Source organism: Harpegnathos saltator, unplaced genomic scaffold (assembly GCF_003227715.2).
Source record: "Harpegnathos saltator strain DR-91 unplaced genomic scaffold, Hsal_v8.6 scaffold59, whole genome shotgun sequence".
NCBI classification, from domain to species: domain Eukaryota; kingdom Metazoa; phylum Arthropoda; class Insecta; order Hymenoptera; family Formicidae; genus Harpegnathos; species Harpegnathos saltator.
The window spans coordinates 634,134-640,133 of record NW_020230415.1 but is presented as its reverse complement, the minus strand read 5'-3'; positions in this window follow the sequence as shown (position 1 = coordinate 640,133).

Sequence of the window (6,000 nt, the reverse complement as noted above, 5' to 3'; positions counted from 1 at the left end):
CGTGGATATTCTTCGTCGAGCATGTCTTGCCTTCCGTAAAATTTTTTTGGAACGGGGAAGAGTATGCCCCTTTGAAGAATGTACAACCATCGCTTCCACTTGTATGCGAGTTTTCCGGAAAAACTTTTTGCACGAGAAAGAGATAGGTATCATTCCGACAGGAGGTTACAGACACGCCAATAATCACACAAAGCTCTTCAATGGCTGTTATGGAAGGAACGCGAACTCGGGCGCGTTATAATTCATGCCGGTAGAGGACGAGAACAACGTTTATCAGATGGTACATTAGTTGACGGTTATTACGAATCGGAAAATCCATGTTCTACAATTTCACGGATGTTTTTGGCACGGATGTCCTGCATGTTTTCGAGTGAACCGCGATAGACCACTCTCGACCTGTGTACATGCGGATACGATCGACGCATGCTACGAACGCACACTCGCAACGTCGAGTCGTTTTCAAAAACAGGAATATTTCCTAACGGAGAAATGGGAATGTGTCTTCAATCGAGAGCTGCGTGAGAATCAGGAGATGCGTGATTTTGTAGAAAATCACTCAATGCTGCGAACCATACCCCTCGATCCTCGCGACGCATTCTTCGGTGGCCGCACGAGGAATATCGTCACGCGGTACGAGGTTACGGGGGATGAGAAGATACGTTACGTTGACGTATGCTCTCTATACCCCTACGTACTGAAGACGGGTGCTTTTCCAATCGGACATCCGGAAGTTTACGTAGGCGAAGAGTGCTCCAACTTAATCGGTGTGGCTCCTGATTTTAACTTTACTACGGTGGAAGGACTCGTACAATGCAAAGTACTCGCACCACGCGACCTCTTTCACCCCGTACTACCGTTTCGCACGCAAGGTAAATTATTGTTCGCACTCTGTCGCAGCTGCTGCGAAACATTCTCTCAAATAGCGTGTACACATGAGAATCCAGCCGATCGTGAATTCAAAGGCACATGGGTTTCTTGTGAGCTACGAAAAGCCGTTGAGAAAGGCTATCGTATGACATCTGTGAGCGAGATATGGAATTATAAAATCTCACGATACGATCCTAATACTCGACAGGGTGAATTGTTTGCCGAATATATTAATTGTTTCCTACAGCTTAAGCAGGAGGCCAGCGACTGGCCGAACGAATGCGAGGATAACGACGAGAACGCAAAAGAAAATTATTTAAGGGAGTACAAAGAAATTGAGGGAGTTGTTCTCGGTAGGCGTAATATCGCGCGGAATCCCGGTCTACGTTTGGTTGCAAAGTTGTGTCTGAATTCCTTCTGGGGAAAATTCGGTCAACGTTCTAATCTACCGAATACAGAGATTGTTAGAACGCGAGAACATTTATTATCTTTGCTCACGAGTCCTGAGCATGAAATAATGAATATTTTGCCTGTAAACGACGACGTGATCTATGTCACGTGGCGGTTGCGACAAGAGGCGCTTGTACCTTTTTTGATGACAAATGTAGTAGTAGCGGCTTATATGATGGCGCAAGCACGACTAAAATTATACGAATATTTAAAAAAATTAGATCGCCGTGTATTATATTATGACACCGATTCCTGTATATACAGGGTGCACGATTTATCCGAAGACATTGAAATATCTCGAGAACTATGCATTGGATAAAAAAAAGTGGTTAATGAAAGTTGTTAGTCTCGAAGGGGGACATCCAATGATACCAAACTCGACCTCCCACCCCACACCCTGGGGGTGGGGGTTGGGGGAAACTTTGAAATCTTAAATGGAAACCCCCATTTTTTATTGCAGATGCGGATTCTACGCTACAAAATACGTAAATTTTGTCCGAAACTTTTTTTTTATTCGTGATAGATGGCGCTGTAATCGCAAAAAATTATATTTTCCGCAATTCTCCAGAAATGATCACTGGATTGAGAAATAAAAAATACCTGTTCAATATTTTTAAAGAACATAATAAAAGTTATTCCCCCCCATCCTCTCGGGGTAGGGTGGGTGATAACGTTCAAATCTCAAATGGGGACCCACATTTTTCATTGCAGAATTAGATTGTACGTGAAATTTTTATTGAAACAATTTTTTTCATTCGTGATAGATAGCGTTGAATTTTTCCGAGAAACTACTTTTAGCGTTACACAGGAACAACGACGAGGACGTAGTAGTTTTATGTTCCGTTCGGGTGCTTTTTTAATGTGAGTCCCTTTGCCTCTCACAGATCGGGGTGCTTTTTTAATGTGAGTCGCCTTGCCTCTCACTGTTCAATTAATTAGAGTAAGTGTTCGAAATTTTTACCTTCAACTTCAATACACTTATTGATCCTCTTTTCAAATGACTGTACACAGGATAGAAGCATATCTGCGGGAGTTTCAGCGCAAGCGTTTCTTATGCGTTCTACCATGTTTTCACGAGTTATTGGCACTTGTTGATAAACCTTATTTTTTAGGTAACCCCACAGAAAGAAATCTGGCGATGTCAAATCAGGGGACCTAGCAGGCCAATTAATCGGGCCACCTCTGCCAATCCACCGACCACTGTAATCACGGTCTAATACTTCCCGTGCTGCTATTGAGTTATGCGCTGGGCAACCGTCATGCAGATTTGAACGTTACCACCCACCCTACCCCGAGAGGATAGGGGGGGGAATAACTTTTATTATGTTCTTTAAAAATATTGAACAGGTATTTTTTATTTCTCAATCCAATGATCATTTCTGGAGAATTGCGGAAAATATAATTTTTTGCGATTACAGCGCCATCTATCACGAATCAAAAAAAAAGTTTCGGACAAAATTTACGTATTTTGTGGCGTAGAATCCGTATCTGCAATAAAAAATGGGGGTTTCCATTTAAGATTTCAAAGTTGCCCCCAACCCCCACTCCCAGGGGGTGGGGTGGGAGGTCGAGTTTGGTATCATTGGATGTCCCCCTTCGAGACTAACAACTTTCATTAACCACTTTTTTTATCCAATGCATAGTTCTCGAGATATTTCAATGTCTTCAGATAAATCGTGCACCCTGTATATGAGCACCGGTAACCCCAATGAGTACGAATCGCGTACGGGTAATTTTTTGGAGGATATGACGGATGAGCTTGAGAACTACGGTCAAGACAGTTATATAGAGACCTTTATATCCGGTGGCCCAAAATTTTACTCCTACGTTATGCGTACCCCGCAAGGTAGAACTCACGAAGTTTGTAAAGTAAAGAGAATAACCTTAAACTTTGAAAATTCGAGATATATTAACTTTAGCAGCATAAAAAATTTATTAATAGCCGGAAAAATAACCGAAAACAAGAAAGACGATGAGAAGGAGGAAGATACACGGAAAACATCGATAAATTTACGTTTTAGAGCGATTCGGCGTACCGCATTTCACGACGTCGTAACGAGAGACGAGAGCAAGTCGTGCAAGCTCGTACTACTAAAACGTAGATTCGACAATGACACAGGACACTCTCTGCCATATGGCTACGTGGCGTCGTAAGAGAGTAGTCGGTTGATCCTTCTCCTCTTTCGAATCTGAACATTTATTTCTAGAGAATAAGAAAAATGTATAAATGTAAATATAGAGTTAAGTATTCTGTGTAAAAATATACGACTGTTTTCTCTGAATAATGACTTATCTGTATATTGCGTACACAGTAGTTTAGCAGGAAAACTTTTGTACAAACGTATGTATATATCAGGTATGTCGGTAATTACTTTCCGGTTTTTGTAACAGATGTCACTAGCCATAAGTATGCAATGTTATGATTTGATACATATGTCATTTTATTCTACTGACATTAACCTCAAAACTACACAAGTTACGTTCCGCCAAAATAACAGCGTTATAGATTAATAATTTTTTGAAAATGTCGAGTTTTGTGCCTGAAAACGTGCATTTGCGGCACGCATTACTTTCCTTGTTTAATCAAAAGAAAAAAGCCGCTGAAAGTCATCGTTTGCTGGTAGAGACTTACGGTGAGCATGCTCCAACTATAAGAACATATGAAACGTGGTTTCGACAATTCAAATGTGGTGATTTCAACGTTCAAGACAAAAAACGTCCTGGTAGGCCGAAAACGTTTGAAGATGCGGAATTGCAGGAGTTATTATTGGATGAAGACCCAACACAAACTCAAAAACAATTGGCAGAAAAGTTGAATGTAAGCCGAGTAGCAATTTGTGAACGATTACAAGCGATGGGAAAGATCCAAAAGATGGGAAGATGGGTGCCACATGAATTGAATGACAGGCAATTGGAAAATCGAAAAATCGTCAGTGAAATGCTGCTTCAAAGGTATGAAAGGAAGTTATTTCTGCATCGAATAGTAACGGGTGATGAAAAATGGATTTATTTCGAAAATCCCAAGCGAAAAAAATCATGGTTATCACCTGACGAAGGCGGCCCATCGACTGCAAGGCCAAATCGCTTTGGTCGCAAGACCATGCTCTGTGTCTGGTGGGACCAGGTTGGTGTCGTATATTATGAACTGTTGAAACCTGGAGAAACAGTTAATACTGATCGCTACCAACAACAAATGATCAATTTGAACTATGCATTGATCGAAAAACGTCCACAATACGCTCAAAGACATGATAAGGTGATTTTGCAGCATGACAACGCGCCGTCTCATACAGCAAAACCAGTCAAAGAAGTGTTGAAATCACTTGGATGGGAAGTTTTATCGCACCCGCCGTACTCTCCAGACCTGGCTCCATCCGATTATCACCTTTTCGCATCGATGGGGCACGCGCTTGCAGAGCAGTACTTCGCCGATTTCGAAGAAGTTAAAAAATGGCTCGATGAATGGTTTAGCTCAAAGGAGAAACAGTTCTTTTGGAATGGCATCCATAAATTGCCTGAGAGATGGGCAAAATGTATAGAATCAAATGGCCAATACTTTGAATAAATATATTTTAACTATCCATTGTAAATAACGTGTTTTCTTTAGCGAAAAAACCGGAAAGGAATTACCGACACACCTGGTAATATTAAAATAATTCTTTTGCAAAAATAAAGAAATAAATTCACTTATAAATATATATGTATTTCTATCCTTGAATACACTCCCTCCCCGAATCACAATAAAATCTTAGCAAATTGTATCGCTAGAAGCTGTCTTTTTCACAATCGTTCGCTTGTACGAACTCATTGGACGATTATTAGCTCACAGCTTTGCGCTGACAAGGTAATATCGCTAGCGCCACTAAATTAAGCTATTCCCGCGGCCGCGAGCGCCAGGTGAAGAAGCTTATTCAACGTGACGCTTCCGCGGATATGAGCTAGCGGGCCCGCCGCGGAAGGCTCCCGGCGCGGATTATAAGCTCATCACCGTTTCGTCTTTTCTCCAGTATTTATGTAACTTCGCTAGGTAACAGAATCGGTCATTTAGCAAAATGGACGTGCACTCGAAACATGCTTGGACATCCATCGTTTACGGTCCTACGAGTTGTGGGAAAACGGTTTTCGTAAAGACTTTTCTTCGCTATTTACCTGCAATGGCGGATACCCGTTTCGATAGGATCCTATTTTATTATGCCGAGTGGCAAGAGGCTTACCGGCAACTACAGCATGAAGTGGTGAAATCGGACCGATGCATGATAGAATTTCGAGAAGGCTTACCGTGCACGGATGATTATTCAAACGACTCGCTTGTCGCGAAATTGGTGATAATAGACGATCTCATGAGGGAATCGTCATCGTGCGAAGTAATTGTCGATCTGTTCACGAAGGGGAGTCATCACAAAAACCGTAGTATTATACTCATTTCGCAAAATCTATTTCATCAAGGACGAGGGCAACGAGATATTTCTCTCAACACGAATTACATCGTGGTATTCAAAAACCCCCGCGATCGTGCTCAGATTCGCCACTTGGCCAGGTATGTCCAGAAGATTCAAAGTTTTTGGAAGAAGCTTATACTATGACGCTACATCGTTTCCACATGGATATCTGTTGCTCGATCTGAAACAATCTACTCCGGATGAGTATCGGTTTCGTACATGTATCCTCCCCAACGATACTACA